The 16,192-nt window shown below is 40.3% G+C and overlaps 1 protein-coding gene across 3 annotated transcripts in view; it reads right to left on the bottom strand.

Moving 5' to 3' along the window:
* The window catches only part of MAP9 (microtubule associated protein 9), an 80,598-nt gene that overhangs the window by 30,454 nt on the left and 33,952 nt on the right, over positions 1-16,192 (bottom strand). The window lies entirely within an intron of this gene.

Below are 16,192 nucleotides of genomic sequence, written 5' to 3' on the forward strand. Positions count from 1 at the left end.
AAATTCTCTCTTTTGCAGGCTGGTGTATGCAGCCTGCAAAAGAGATGATGATTTTTTGCAATGCATTGCAATGCATTAGCATTGTAATGCATTGCATTAGTGATCAGACCCCCTGGGGTTCAACACCCCTAGGGGGTCTAATAAATGCAAAAAAAAAAAAAAAAAAATTAAAAAAAATATAAAAAAATATAAAAAGAATTAAAAGTTCAAATCACCCCCCTTTCCCTAGAACACATATAAAAGTAGTTAAAAACTGTGAAACATATACATGTTAGGTATCCCCGCGTCCGAAATCGCGCCCTCTACAAATCTATAAAAATATTTTTCCTGTTTGGTAAACGCCGTAGCGGTAAAAATAGTCGAAAGTGCCAAACCGCCGTTTTTTCACTGTTTTGATTCTGATAAAAATTTGAATAAAAAGTGATCAAAGCAGTAACATTTCCCGAAAATGGTAGAACTAAAAAGTATACCCGACCCCGCAAAAAAAGACGCCCTATGCATCCCCGTACACTTACGTATAAAAAAGTTATTGCCGTCGGAATATGGCGACTTTTAGAAAAAATTTTTTTTAACACCGTTTTGGAATTTTTTTTAGGGGTCAAAATGTAAATAAAACCATATAAATTTGGTATCCCTGGAACCGTACCCAAACACAGAATATAGGGGACATGTCATTTTGGCTGCACAGTAAACGCCGTAAAACCAAAGCCCGTAAGAAAGTCGCAGAAATGCATTTTTTCTTCAAATCCACCCCATTCTGAATTTTTTTCCTGCTTCCCAGTACATTATATAGAATAATTAATGGTAGCATCATGAAGAAAAATTTGTCCCGCAAAAATTAAGACCTCATATGGCTCTGGGAGCGGAGAAATAAAAAAGTTATGGGGTTTAGAAGGAGGGGAGTCAAAAACGAAAAACGAAAATCACAAAATGCCATCGGCGGGAAGGGGTTAAAGGGGTTGGCCACTTTCAGACCAATATTGACAAACAAATGTACAAAAAAAGATATACAATTTTCCAATATACTTTCTGTATCAATTCCTCACGGTTTTCTAGATCTCTGCTTGCTGTCATTCATTCTGTTACTTCTAGTGGATAAAACTCTGACCATGGTCATGTGATTTACGGTCCATGGTCATGTGATGAGTACACAGGTGCACAGCTGATTACCAGGCAGATGTCTGATTACTGTGTTGTGACTGTAACGAGCGGCACCTGTGCGCTCATCACATGACCATGGACCGTAAATCACATAACCATAGACCGTAAATTGTATATCTTTTATTGTACATTTGTTTGTTAATATTGGTCTGAAAGTGGCCAATCCCTTTAAGCCTAAGGGTCCATTCACACGGAGGAAAATGGTGAGGAATTTGGTGCGGAATTTCAGTGCTGAAAAAAAAGTCTCCCATTGACTTCAATTGGTTCCTTTTTCTGCTAGCAGAAAAAGGAACCCATTGAAGTCAATGGGAGGCTTTTAACATTTTCCTCTGTGTGAATGGACCCTTTTAAGGATCCATTCACACAGAGGAAAATGGCACTGTATTTGGCGCTGAATTTTCCGCACTGAAAAAAAAAGCTTGCTGAAAACACTTTTTTTTGTGTGTGTGTGTGGATGTGCTTACACAAAATCTCATTCACTTTGCAGGTACTGTAAAAAGTAGCATTATTTCCTGTTGCATTACTGCCAAAAACTCTGCATTTCCAAAACATGTGGCCTAAGCCTGTATACACACGACAGTCATAAGGTCACATAAATTTTAATAATTTCATTAATTTTGGTTAATGGGGATTACACATGAACAATATTTTGACAGTCCGTTGTCAAGGAGGGAAGGGTGTATGGAGAAATCTGTGAAAATGGACAAGATGTAAAATAACAGCCGCTGCTCAGGTGCAAAATGGCTGTGACCGTTTCCACCATGGTCATGTGAATATAGGTTTAGAGTCTTCCTTTTAACTATTTTAATGCTCAACTGGGTTACATCTGGATCCCTAAGAAAAAAAAAAAATACCAAAATTTGAACATCTGATATTTTCCATTGTTCTCAGCAATTACAATGCAATAGATACAACGGAAAAAAAAATAGTAAATCTTCAAAGATCAGAACAAATGGTTGTGATAATATTTGATTTATGTTTCACCTCTGGAGAGGAAAACCAACATATCACAGAAAATAAAATCACTATTTTCTTTTATGTTTATTTTCATGGACAGCACTTTCATTTCATTTTTTCCATTTGCGAACTTCATTTAAATGTATTCTGCTGCCACGCTGCATCATCGGTGTGATATGATTCATAAGCCCCACAGCTAGCAATTTATTCTACAGATTCCCATGCACATAAATAAAGGATTTATTTAATGTTCTTGAAATGTATTAACCCAACCAGTGTCCTGAATATGACTAAAAGGGAATAAAAGCTGTATACTCTATTACTGCAATATTTATACATACTTGGAAAATAAGAAAGACATGTAATGCTGTGCATAAAAATATACGCACATCATCGTGTTTACCTTTGCTCCACAAAAGCTCCATTTTGTACAATATGATATATATATATATATATATATATATATATATATATATATATATATATATATATGTTACATTATATATAATGTATTATGTAGCCTTTGGACTAAGAAGTCATTGTTCCTTGTGTTGCTTTGAGGGCAGGATATTTCTGCAATATAGTCACAATATAAACACCATATACTGCCAAATGTTATCTTGTGCTGGAAAAACACTGAACAAAAGTGCTTTTCTCATACGCTCTGATTTATGTGAGAGTTGAAGTCATGTAACCCAGACACAAATGATGAGGACTATATCTTAAAACAACCAAAACATACTTCATCTTATTCATGTTAATATAAATACCTTGGGATTATACGTGTGAAAAAATATGGAGAAAAACAAGTCGAAAACCACAAAGTATGAACTTTGCTTCAATTGTATTCACAAAATGCCGTTACTGCAGCAGTGCCAGTCATTGCCCTATAACACCTACAAACCACAGGGCCCTCAAATAGGGAAAAAGTCACAAAGCCCTGTATATACTGTATCCTGCTGTACAGTGAATGTCCGCATATGGTGCAAACCACAGAGCACCAATTTATTGCCAGGCACAAGGCCACAGAGCGCTCGTAGAGCAGAGCAGATTTACAAAGGATTGCTGTTCTAAGTAGTTATTTCTGCAGGACACAGGCATCATATCCTGTGATATCAGGGGTGTCCAAAAGGTTACTAGTCACTGAAAGTGGAATTTTTAACCCTGTGACCCTCTTCCACATTCTATATATCTATGTTCACAACCACGGCCATTGTAGTTAGTCTACATATGACATCTCTGTACAATATTGTGACATGGGGATAACACTGTAATATAGAAGCTAAATCAACATTTGACTTTCTCTATAGCTATATACTTTCTATATAAATGCAAAAGGCTGCTCAAAGGCAAAGCTACTATTTAAAGAAATGAATGAAAGAGAGCGATTTCAAGGTGTGAAGGTGATATGACATGGCTACAGCAGCAGAATATAATATTTTATGTGTAGTGTCAGAACAAACAGCCGTGACACCGCAGTGGTGCTGAACACTGGCTACAGGGGTCCAAGCAGCAGAACTCAGTGTTATTATCCTGTGGGGACATTTTTTAACAAGGAAAGAGTTAATTATGGCAATGAGATGGGGGTGATTTCTGTTATGAGAGGGAGAGAGAGAGAGAGAGAGAGAGAGAGAGAGAGAGAGAGAGAGAGAGAGAGAGAGAGAGAAAAGAAAGCCAAGATCCAATAATCTAAAAAGACTGGCTTAGAGTTCCATGTATCTCTTATATACACTCACCGGCCACTTTATTAGGTACACCTGTCCAACTGCTCGTTAACACTTAATTTCTAATCAGCCAATCACATGGCGGCAACTCAGTGCATTTAGGCATGTAGACATGGTCAAGACAATCTCCTGCAGTTCAAACCGAGCATCAGTATGGGGAAGAAAGGTGATTTGAGTGCCTTTGAACGTGGCATGGTTGTTGGTGCCAGAAGGGCTGGTCTGAGTATTTCAGAAACTGCTGATCTACTGGGATTTTCACGCACAACCATCTCTAGGGTTTACAGAGAATGGTCCGAAAAAGAAAAAACATCCAGTGAGCGGCAGTTCTGTGGGCGGAAATGCGTTGTTGATGCCAGAGGTCAGAGGAGAATGGCCAGACTGGTTCGAGCTGATAGAAAGGCAACAGTGACTCAAATAGCCACCCGTTACAACCAAGGTAGCCAGAAGAGCATCTCTGAACGCACAGTACGTCGAACTTTGAGGCAGATGGGCTACAGCAGCAGAAGACCACACCGGGTGCCACTCCTTTCAGCTAAGAACAGGAAACTGAGGCTACAATTTGCACAAGCTCATCGAAATTGGACAATTGAAGATTGGAAAAACGTTGCCTGGTCTGATGAGTCTCGATTTCTGCTGCGACATTCGGATGGTAGGGTCAGAATTTGGCGTCAACAACATGAAAGCATGGATCCATCCTGCCTTGTATCAACGGTTCAGGCTGGTGGTGGTGGTGTCATGGTGTGGGGAATATTTTCTTGGCACTCTTTGGGCCCCTTGGTACCAATTGAGCATCGTTGCAACGCCAAAGCCTACCTGAGTATTGTTGCTGACCATGTCCATCCCTTTATGACCACAATGTACCCAACATCTGATGGCTACTTTCAGCAGGATAATGCGCCATGTCATAAAGCTGGAATCATCTCAGACTGGTTTCTTGAACATGACAATGAGTTCACTGTACTCCAATGGCCTCCACAGTCACCAGATCTCAATCCAATAGAGCAACTTTGGGATGTGGTGGAACGGGAGATTCGCATCATGGATGTGCAGCCGACAAATCTGCAGCAACTGTGTGATGCCATCATGTCAATATGGACCAAAATCTCTGAGGAATGCTTCCAGCACCTTGTTGAATCTATGCCACGAAGAATTGAGGCAGTTCTGAAGGCAAAAGGGGGTCCAACCCGTTACTAGCATGGTGTACCTAATAAAGTGGCCGGTGAGTGTATATATATCTCAAAATGAGTTTGTCTGTCTGTACTTTATGTGCGACCAAATGACAGGATTGATCTTCTTCACCCAATTTGGCACACAGGTACATCAGATGTCCAGGAAGTTTTTAGACTGTGACTCAGGTCTCTAGGATGTACCATTACTGAGATACAGTATCCCAAAAAAACCGTCATTATCCATTAGAAGTCTTTCACTCATATTTCACTGCCATATGCCATACACAAGGTCAAATGTTCCCTATTAGCCAATAAAAGCTCGCAGGCACTTAGTCTCTACATACACACAGCTTTACTCCAGGTTTCCATAACAACCCAACCATTTGTCTTCACTGCTGTATGTCAGCTTAAAGACATTGGCGCTGTGGATAACATTGTTACACAAGGTCACATACATGCAGTTTTACTCCAGGTTTCCAAAATAACAGCCATTTTTATTCACATTTTCTACCAAAACAAGTGAGGTTTATACATTTTCTACATTTCCTATTAAAGTCAGACTATTTGTCCCCATACAAATCAAAGAAAAAAAAAGGACAATCCTGGCAATTATGGTGGGACAAACTGACTAACTAATGTGTATGGGGTGTGTCAAATTTCGAAGACTGATCCTTTTGCTCTCCCTCGAGATAAAGACCTGTCAGACATGACAGATAACAGTTTTCTCCACTTTCTGCATTGAAAACAGATATTCGGCTAAACAGACTGTGCAAAAGCTATTGGTCTAATGAAAGTTTAGATCACAGATATTAAAGGACAAAGAGTAGCAGTGACTTTAGATAATAGACTTTAGATTGTAAGCCCTCGCGGGCAGGGCCCTCTACCCCACTGTGCCAGTCAGTCATTGTTAGTATTATATCTACCTGTATATTCTGTGTATTGTATGTAACCCCCAAATGTAAAGCACCATGGAATTAATGGTGCTATATAAATAAATAATAATAATAGACTTTAATGGGGCATGTAAACATGACCAGAAAACAAATTCTCTTGGAACAGCTGTTCTGTAGGGATCCCGATTGTCAGACTCCTGCAGATCTCATATTGATTGCCTATCATAGGGATAGACCTTCAATATTACAAAGATGAATAACCCCATAGGTGTGGCCATGATGTGATGGAAAATCAAGCTGACATGTATGCAATATGGTTTTCAAATGCTTATTGGAGCATGTTTCAAGTTGTGATGATTGACAATTTGTACAATATTAAGAGGGGCCTTTCTTAAAATTATCACAAATTATGGGAATTTGCATTTTGACACTGGGTTTTGATCTACGAATTCAACAATTCAAAACAAATGGACTACGGAGATGAGACCCCTGTAAGCTTTCTAAAAGTGATGGGCTAGCTCTTCCTCTGCAAAGCAGTATGGAGAAGAACACTAAAAGCTAATTTATGGATCGGTTTGACAAGTGTAGATATTTTTCTGGAACTTTCACACAAGTACAAATAGATATAGAGAGTAAAATCACAATATTTGAGTAGGTGACAAGTTTTCTAGTGTCAGTCATATTTCACTATATAAAAAGTGACATCAATCGCTGCTCTGGACTAGTCTGAGTGTAGCAATTTACTTCATGATACATCAATGTCCAGATGTTATATTGGTCTGCATTTCCGTAGTGATGATCTGGTTATTATGTATTGCGGCGCTTGCTTTTCGTTTCCTAGAATCAAATTTCTGACATTTTGATGGGGTGAGTGAATATTAAGCCTAGGGATTACCTTGAAATAGTGTTCTGCATTGTAAGAGACTGTTGAGAGTGTAAATTACAGATTGAAAGACATGTAACATATATAAAAATATAACTATCCCCACGTTAAAGATATATTCCCTTCTTCTGATAGGCACAAGTATACAGTCTTTTATAACAATCAATGGAACCAGACGATTATCGATATATATACATATATATATATATATATATATATACACACACACACATATTGTGAGAGAGTGAGGGGTGTGGTCTGGGAAGACAGGTATGTCCCAGTCAGGCAGCTAAAGGGTGTTTGGTAAAGGCCCACACCAGGGAGGTCAGCTGACTAATCAAGGCCGTATATTAGTTTGTGTGTGTGAAGACTATGAGTGTGGCAGCACAGTGACAGAGCTGACCTGTCCAGACCGAACCTACAAAGCAGGTACAGTGTCACCCGTTGTTGTTGCCAAGGCAGGAGTCTGGTAGCCAGACTCCTGAATAGTCAGGGAAGAGTTTTCTTATGTATAGTTAGTTCTCAGCCGAGAAGGCTTTTGTTTTGTTTGCTTATGCCTTTGCAAAGGCAGTTTATGCGCCGCAAGTGAATAAAGACTGAACTTGTGTGCAACCCATTCTCTGTTTCCCTGTTTCCTGCACTGCTACCGAGCATCTACCTGAGTGATTCCCCACAATATATACACAAACCTCTCCCGACATGTCTGTTTTAAATAATACTTGTATATCACATAAAATAAAATCTAGAGTATCTTTTCTTTGTTGTGTTTTTGTTTAGGCCAGGGCCCCACATGGTGCAAATGCCGCAGTGTTTTACAGACCCTGCAAATTAGAATTCACACACTGCGAAAAAATATGTGCAGTGGAAATGCCAGTGATTTTGAAAATCATTGCGTTTTTGGAAATCGCAGCATGTCAATTATACCTCCGAAAACATCAACGGTTTCCCCAAGGGTATAATTAAAGCATAAAGTCTGCATTAAAAAACTGTGTGGACTAAGGGAACATCACGGTGGCTCAGTGGTTAGCACTTCAGCCTTGCAGCGCTGGAGTCCTGGGTTCGAATCCTGCCAGGAAAAACATCTGCAAGGAGTTTGTATGTTCTCCCCGTGTTGGCATGGATTTCCTCCCATTCCATAAAGACATACTGATGGGGAAAAAAATGTACATTGTGATCCCTATATGGGGCTCACAATCTACAATCTGCTGTGGTTTCTCCTACAGCGCTTTTTCACCTAGGCCTGCTACATGTGGCCTTAACCTTAATCCTATTACCCCATCCTACTGGGGTGTGATCCATATATAACACACAAATGTCAACGTACATACAGCATAGAGATATCATAGAAGATGGTCTAGAACTATTATTTCATGCGGAGTACAAGTATTTACTAAAACAAACATGTCAAGTAAGCTAACATGGTCTCTTTAACTTAAAGCTAAAAAAACAAGCAACAGATGGCACACACAGAATGCCACTCTTAACCCCCTACTAAAAATGTCACCTTTTTATTGGAGATTTTGAATTGATGGCACAGATAAATATTCCTGGCACATAACTCTGGTGCCTTATGTGCATTTCAACCCTTCATCGATTTAATGCATTTTCGCCTCAAACCAGGAACGTTTTATCCCTCTCTGCATCCATAACGTTTTACACTTTGTTTCAATGTAACTTTATGACACCTTGTATATTGTGTTGTCACATGAGACTTTTGGAACTGATTTTATTACTTTTGGTTTTTGAGAAATGAGATGAACAAAAAACATCAATTCTGGCATCTGAATGTTAAGGTTTATGGCATTTTTCAAGGGGAATACGTAATGTGCTAATTTTATTTAAGGGGTTGGTACAGATGTGGCAATACCAATTGTGTGCTTTTTTTATTTTTTTCATTAAGAAGAAGAAATAGGTCTATTTTTCCATTTTATTTGTAAAACTACTTAGATGTTGCAGTCTAGCCCCTGTGGTTAGAGCTATTTAAAGTGATTGCTCCCTCTACAGTTTCAATGAATGCATCCTGCTCGGGGTGTACTGTAATGTACTTTGCACAAACAAGGATTTGTTAGTTCAGAACTTTGTGTGGGGTTAAAGTCGGGGCCCCACGTGTTGTTTTAGGGTATGTTCACATGGCAGAAAATGGTTTCCACCGTGTAAACTTCTGCGCGGATAGCCACGACGGGATGCCGATGAAGTCCATTGGCAATCCTTCGTGGCATCTCACTCCTGATGAGGCCGAATGAATGGGCCTAAACAGGAGTGTGTCTCAAGCCGCGAACGCCACGGTTGACCTAGCCACGGACTCCGCGGCAAGATATGTCATGTCCCTTCTTTTTCCCGCTACTAGCTAGTGGAAAAAAGAAAAGCAAGCGGCTTCCATAGAAGTCAATGGGAGCCATTTTTGCAGGCGGATCTTGAGGCAGATTCCGCGTCAACATCCGCCAGCAAAAAACTCTGTGTGAACATACCCTTACAGTCCCTGCAAGGTGGATGGGACTCTAGCGAATCACATCCACACATTGCAGAAAAATATGTGCAGTGGAACTGTTGCAAATTCTAAAACCGTCGCGGTTTTAGATATTGTAGCATGTCAATTGTACCTATAGAAACTCCGGGTATTATAGGTATACTGGAAGCAGAAAGTCAGCAGAGGAGAATTCTGCTGACTTTCTGTGAAAAGCGATGTGGGAAAAGCCGTGATGCACATTTTTTTGGGGGGCCTGCTATGTGGGGCCTTAGGGGGCATTCACACACCATTGGATTCCGTCAGCAGTGTTCGTGGCTATTATCCTTACAAGATTTTAGCAACGGATACTAGCTATTCCGTTTGAAATTTCCATTTATTTCAGTGAGATTTTATCTTGTGTCCGTTTACACCCATGCCCATTTTTTCAAGTGGATAAAAAAATGCTACATGCAGGACTTTTCTGTCCGTTTGAAAAAACAGATAGCAAGTATCCATTATTTTTTTAACATTGAAGTCTATGGGCAATGGACTTCTAACGGACAGTAACTGATAGCCATCAGTCACTGTCCGTTTGCGTCTGTTATGATAGGTGTCCGTTTTGTTTTTTTTTTTGTTTTTTTTTAAACAGACACCTTCTGAACGGAATGCAATGCAGTGTGAACCCTAACCACACGTGGCATCCGCAATGTACACAAAATATATGGTGCATAAGTCCACCATACTGAGGTGACGCATTTCAGACCTCCCATGAGTTTCTCAGTTTTCCCAATCTTTATCCAATCTGAAAGCCAAAAGTCACCAAAAAGACCACACGCTGCGGAAACACTGTTTTAAAGTACCAACAAAGTTAATGAAATATTGTATAATCTCAAATGTGTATTTTTTTGAAAAATGCAGCAGAAATCCTACATTGTTCCCTTAGACTTCTATGGGATGAAGAAGGAAATAATGAAAAAGCAGTAAAGCAAGAAAATGTTTTTGCTGCATTTTTTTCCACTGCTTTCCAGCTATGTTTATTCTTCAGTGTTTTTTAGCTATCCTAACCAAGTGGTCTGTGTGCTTCGTTTCCCAACAAGCATGCTACACTGCTTGTTTATACTTGCGTGCATACTGGATTTTTCTGTACTTCAATGTGTATCTGGAAAATAGAGCATGGCACGCACTTAGGTAATTGAACATTTTTAGGTTTTCCCATTGAACAAATAGCTTTCACTGAAAAGTAAATGTATGATTCAATTACAACAAACGTCATGTTGCCTACTGAATACCATATAAATAATTAATGATTTAATGTGTAAACAGTAAGGCAAGATGACCTGCAGCGGACTGTTTAATATGTGAGCCACAGTGAGGTAAAAATTTTTTTCTTGTATACATGTTTCTCCATGTGGCGAACGTATGCTGCGCTTCACACTTACAGCTTTTATTATATAACTCATCTGGTCCATACATCAAGTGTAGAGAGCCACATAGTCAGGGACTTGGTAGCCAAACCATTAATTAACCACAGCTGGCTCCTTTATAAATGGCTGGCAGACATGGTTAGTAAGAAGCAATAAGGCAGGGTTCACATCTGCGCTTGTTGCCTACTCAGAGATTCCATCCCCCATTCTGCTTGAAAAATACAAGCAGCCCTTTTCTCTCCACATTTTTAAGATGGAAACCGGCCAGAAACTCAGCAGACCGATGTTTGGATGTTTGCATGTTTGTGAGTTTGGATGTTTGTTCCTCAATCACGCTAAAACGCCTGGACGGATTTGCGTGCAATTTTCCACAAACATAGTTTTCCCTTAGGATTGAGTCATAGGCTACTTTTGGTGCCACTAAACAACATGGCTTCCTAGCAAGGCACTCACAAAAGCAGGACTCCTAGCCCCAGCTATAGACTCACACACACTGCCTGGCATTTCCTGCCTCAACCTGCCTGCACACTCCTTACTGTCACCTCAGGAGTAGCCCTCACTCTACTCACTCACATTTACATATAGCTTTACACTATATAACAGATCACATTGTCTGTATTACTACATACATACCTCCCAACCGTCCCGATTTCCGCGGGACAGTCCCGATTTGGGTGACATGTCCCGCGGTCCCGGTTGGAGGGAGGTATGTCCTGATTTCAACTCAGATCTGTGTCCAGAGGACGCAGATCTGAGTTGAACACACATGCGGCTGAAGGAAGGAGCTGACACAGGTCAGCTCCTCGCTTCGCCGCTGCCCGCCTCTCTCCCTGAAACACGCGGCTGAAGCTGCTCGCGTGCTCGCTTCACCGCTGCGTCTCTCTCTCTCGCTGACACATGCGGCTGAAGCGAGGAGCTGACCTGTGTCAGCTCCTCGCTTCGCTGCTGCCGCCGGCTCCTGGCTTGTAGACGCGATGTACACGCCAGGAGCCGGCGGCAGCAGCGAAGCGAGGAGCTGACACAGGTCAGCTCCTCGCTTCAGCCGCATGTGTCAGCGAGAGAGAGAGACGCAGCGGCGAAGCGAGCACGCGAGCAGCTTCAGCCGCGTGTGTCAGGGAGAGACGCGGGCAGCGGCGAAGCGAGGAGCTGACCTGTGTCAGCTCCTTCCTTCAGCCGCATGTGTCAGTGAGAGAGGCGGGCAGAGAGCGGCGAGGGAGCGGAGGAGAAGGTAAGTTTAATGTGGAGGTGGAACGTGAATCTGGGGGCAGATGAAGGAGAGGACGGCATGACACTGGGGGCAGAGATGGAGAGGACGGCATGACACTGGGGGCAGAGATGGAGAGGACATGAATCTGGGGGCAGAGATGGAGGGACATGAATCTGGGGGCAGAGATGTGGGGACATGAATCTGGGGGCAGAGATGGAGGGACATGAATCTGGGGGCAGAGATGGAAGAGGGACATGAAACTGGGGGCAGATGAAGGGTGTATATGAAACTGGGGGAGAGATAGAGGGGGGGACATATAATTTACGGGTGACTGTAGGAGGATTATACTGTGTGCGGGCACATGAAAAATTAACGAGTGGGCGGAGTCAACACAAAAGTGGGCGGGGCTAAATTTGCCGCGGCGCGCTTAGCGCGCCGCACATTTTGTCCCTCTTTCGGTTCTTCAAAAGTTGGGAGGTATGCTACATACACAATATAACACATCACATTGTCTGTATTACTACATACACAATATAACACATCACATTGACTGTATTACTACATACACAATATAACACATCACATTGTCTGTATTACTACATACACAATATAACACATCACATTGTCTGTATTACTACATACACAATATAACACATCACATTGTCTGTATTACTACATACACAATATAACACATCACATTGTCTGTATTACTACATACACAATATAACACATCACATTGTCTGTATTACTACATACACAATATAACACATCACATTGTCTGTATTACTACATACACAATATAACACATCACATTGTCTGTATTGCTACATACACAATATAACACATCACATTGTCTGTATTACTACATACACAATATAACACATCACATTGTCTGTATTACTACATACACAATATAACACATCACATTGTCTGTATTACTACATACACAATATAACACATCACAATTGCTATCCCACCAAACTTTTTAAAGCACTTTTACAGTTTCACACGTCTGTGTCCGCCCAATTCTCAAATCACCGCAGACGAAGTCGCGGGTAAAAGCTAGTAATCTATAAGCTGATAGGGTTTCCATTTTTGGGTCCGCTTGGGGAACGAAAACCCGAGCGCAGGTATGACCCTAGTGTAAGAGTATGTTCCCACGGCTTCTGCTTGACCAAATTCTGCTGCAGAATCCACAGCATAATGTGCAAATAGGAATTGTAAAGTTTCTGCTTTTCATCCACTTTAATGGGAGTTACCAGGTGAAATGCTTCTGAAGATCGAGCATAACGCTTATATTTTTCGCCAGCTGAAGGAATACGAAACGCAGATGTGAACGAGGCCTTAGTATAATGAGCCGTGCATCTTTGTGTACTGTATATGACAAGACCACGAATTGTCCATCACATGAGCATGGACTGATTTTTATCCACTGACAGTAAGCAGAATGAATGACAATTAGCAGGGACTTTTCCTTATACAAACAATAACATTTGTATATATCAATATTGATCTGAATATTTTATTTTGAAGCCAGAGTCAGGGTCAACACTGACTCTCACTCCACAGCCCTGTACGTAATCCTTTTATCCACAATTTCATACATAATGTTTCCTACACAAGACAGTTGTCCAAAAATGACATTCCCCCCCACCCCCCCAAAATCAGTTAACCAATCCCCTCCTGGTAATAACTCAATTACATGTATAGGTTAGGCTAATTTGTCCCATCACCATAATTGTATACTTTAATATGCTTTTTTATACTGCTTCCAATTGTAAATACACTTTCTTGTACTCATAAGCGTAATGAATTCACACAACTACATTTTCATTACGTTTATTGCAATCTTTTCATTTAAAATATCTAAAAATATCCCTTTACAAAAATCAAAGATATTTTAATCTACCTCTTGTGTCACCCCCTCTACCTCATAGATTGTAAGCTCTTGCGAGCAGGGCCCTCAGTCCCATTGTGTGAATTGACTATTTCTTTTGTAATGTATCTTTCTGTCTGTATTTGAACCCTACAAATTGTACAGTGCTGCGGAATATGTTGGCGCTATATAAATAAAATGTATTATTGTTATTATATATTAATCAATGAGGTAGCTCCTCCTCTCCTTCTAATCATGAGACCGATATCAGCCAATAGAACAGCATCTATTCCTGATTCAAAAAACTTAGAGCCATGTGATATGATTTAGCCAGTGACCTTCATGCTATACTGTAAATAAGGACATTGAAACTATGAAGAACCTGAAGACTGGCAAAATCCAAAGTCAGCCTGGGATTCAGCCTGCCGTGGATTTTGTGCTTTTTCTTTTAGTTTTGTGAACATTAAAAAAAAATACTTCCTTTTTGAATCCAACTTTTTTGGAGATGGATTCTTGCAACATTCTTCCCTCTTATTGATGGATGGTGTAAGAAAGGTAAAAGAAGGACAGACAGTAGCTGAACTAGTGTGGATGCAGAGAAGGGTGTGTGTGGGTAAGACTACCAGGACAGTTTTTTCAGTTTGGAAAATAAACAGTTTGGGATGTCCTAATTACAATGTAGAAATATCTGAATATCTGAAATCTAATCTTTCCAATGACCCTTCAACGACTAGGCCTGTGATAATGAGACAGGACACTTTCTATGTCTAAAGGAAAGACGGTTTCACCATTGTGATACATGGAGGTGAAACTATAGAACTCTCTGCTGCAAGATTTTGTGATATTGTACATTGTACAAGTACAACAGGGGTTTTAAAGCCTTTGATAAAAGAAGTAAAAACTGTCAAAAGCTATAAGAACTAGATTCCTGGGATAGGAAATTGATCCAGGCATATATTCTGACTTCTCAAAATGTAAAACTCCAGCATAAACGTCCTTGTTAATAAAAAATAACTTTTTAGTTATTCAGTGTCTTCAGTGACTTAGTCAGTGTCTACTAGCGTTTGCTAGTTATTCAATGTAGCTCACTGTACAGTACATTCTGTCTTCTCAGAGGTTACTTAAGAGACACTTGTGGATTTTTTAACTTAAAGTTTTTTCATTAAAAGTTATTTTTTATTAACAAGGACGTTTATGCTGGAGTTTTACATTTTGAGAAGTTCCTGATCACAAGTTTCTTGGGCCGCAAGAACTCTCCGTGCATTACCCTTTCAAGAACGTGAGTCATACCATTCTTCGATATATTTTGCAAGTTGAACCTAAATCTCCCTCCCCCCCCTTGTTTCCTTTTGATATGATATATTCTGACTACCATATTTGGACTCGGAAAGGATTTTTTCCCTTTCATATGTGCCAAATTTCATCTGCCGCATGTATGCAGAGAGTTTATTTGTTTTTTTTACCTCTGGACTAACATAGTAGGATTACAGATTTTCATATGATGGACTTGAATCTTTATCCAATTTTAAAAGGGATTGTCCAGGGAGTTGTAATTCACTTACCTGATCCAGGGATTGTTTTTCATGGACCAGAGGGTTCCATTCACATAATAATCCCATGATGTCCTATATGTTAACAGCTGAATCCCCTGGAGAAGCCCCTTCAGAAGCCAACTGTACCACCAACTTGTACTGGCATGGTATAGTGCACTCAATGTGATTCATACAGATAATCTATGTACAGCATCTCAACCAGGCTGTGTATCAATATAATATAGCGGGTAGAATATTTAAGAAACTACCCACTGTTATATACTGAAGACACAGTGGGTGACATCTACCGGTAGGTGCAGAGTCAGGCTGACTAGTATCCTTCTTCCTTGGGCTGCATCTTCCCAATCGCCAACCATCTTGCATGGTCCTGCTGCTGCCTGAGGTCTGCTCCTATGTGTGCTAGTTCAATGCAAGAGCCAGACAGCAGACTACTGACAGGAACCCAGGAGAGAAACAATCAAAGGCAAAAGCCAGGCAACAATTTATTGCTGGAAAATAAATCTATATTGGTAACATTTTAGGAATTTGTAAACGAGTGTCAGGTAATATTTGCACGTACTGATAAGCCCTAGGCACCTCAGTGCGACACTGCTGACTAGTAAAGCCACAACTTCTCTTGATATATAAGTGACCTAACCTGCAGCGCTAGAAGCGTTGTAGACTAGGAGGATTTCTTATAACTATTTGAAAACACCAGATTTCACAAGAAAGAGCCAACATAACACTTGTCAGGACAATAATAAACTAAGAATACCCTGCTGAGGTTGAGAGAAAAAATTGATTGAAATTTTGTTTGTTGAAACGAAGAATCCAGTTCTTATCAAGTGACCTCATTTTAGTTCTTCTCTGTATTTTACTGGATTATTACAGTTATATAAAGACATAATAAAGATATTTAC

This window comes from Leptodactylus fuscus, chromosome 1, assembly GCF_031893055.1.
Source record: "Leptodactylus fuscus isolate aLepFus1 chromosome 1, aLepFus1.hap2, whole genome shotgun sequence".
Taxonomy (NCBI): Eukaryota; Metazoa; Chordata; class Amphibia; order Anura; family Leptodactylidae; genus Leptodactylus; species Leptodactylus fuscus.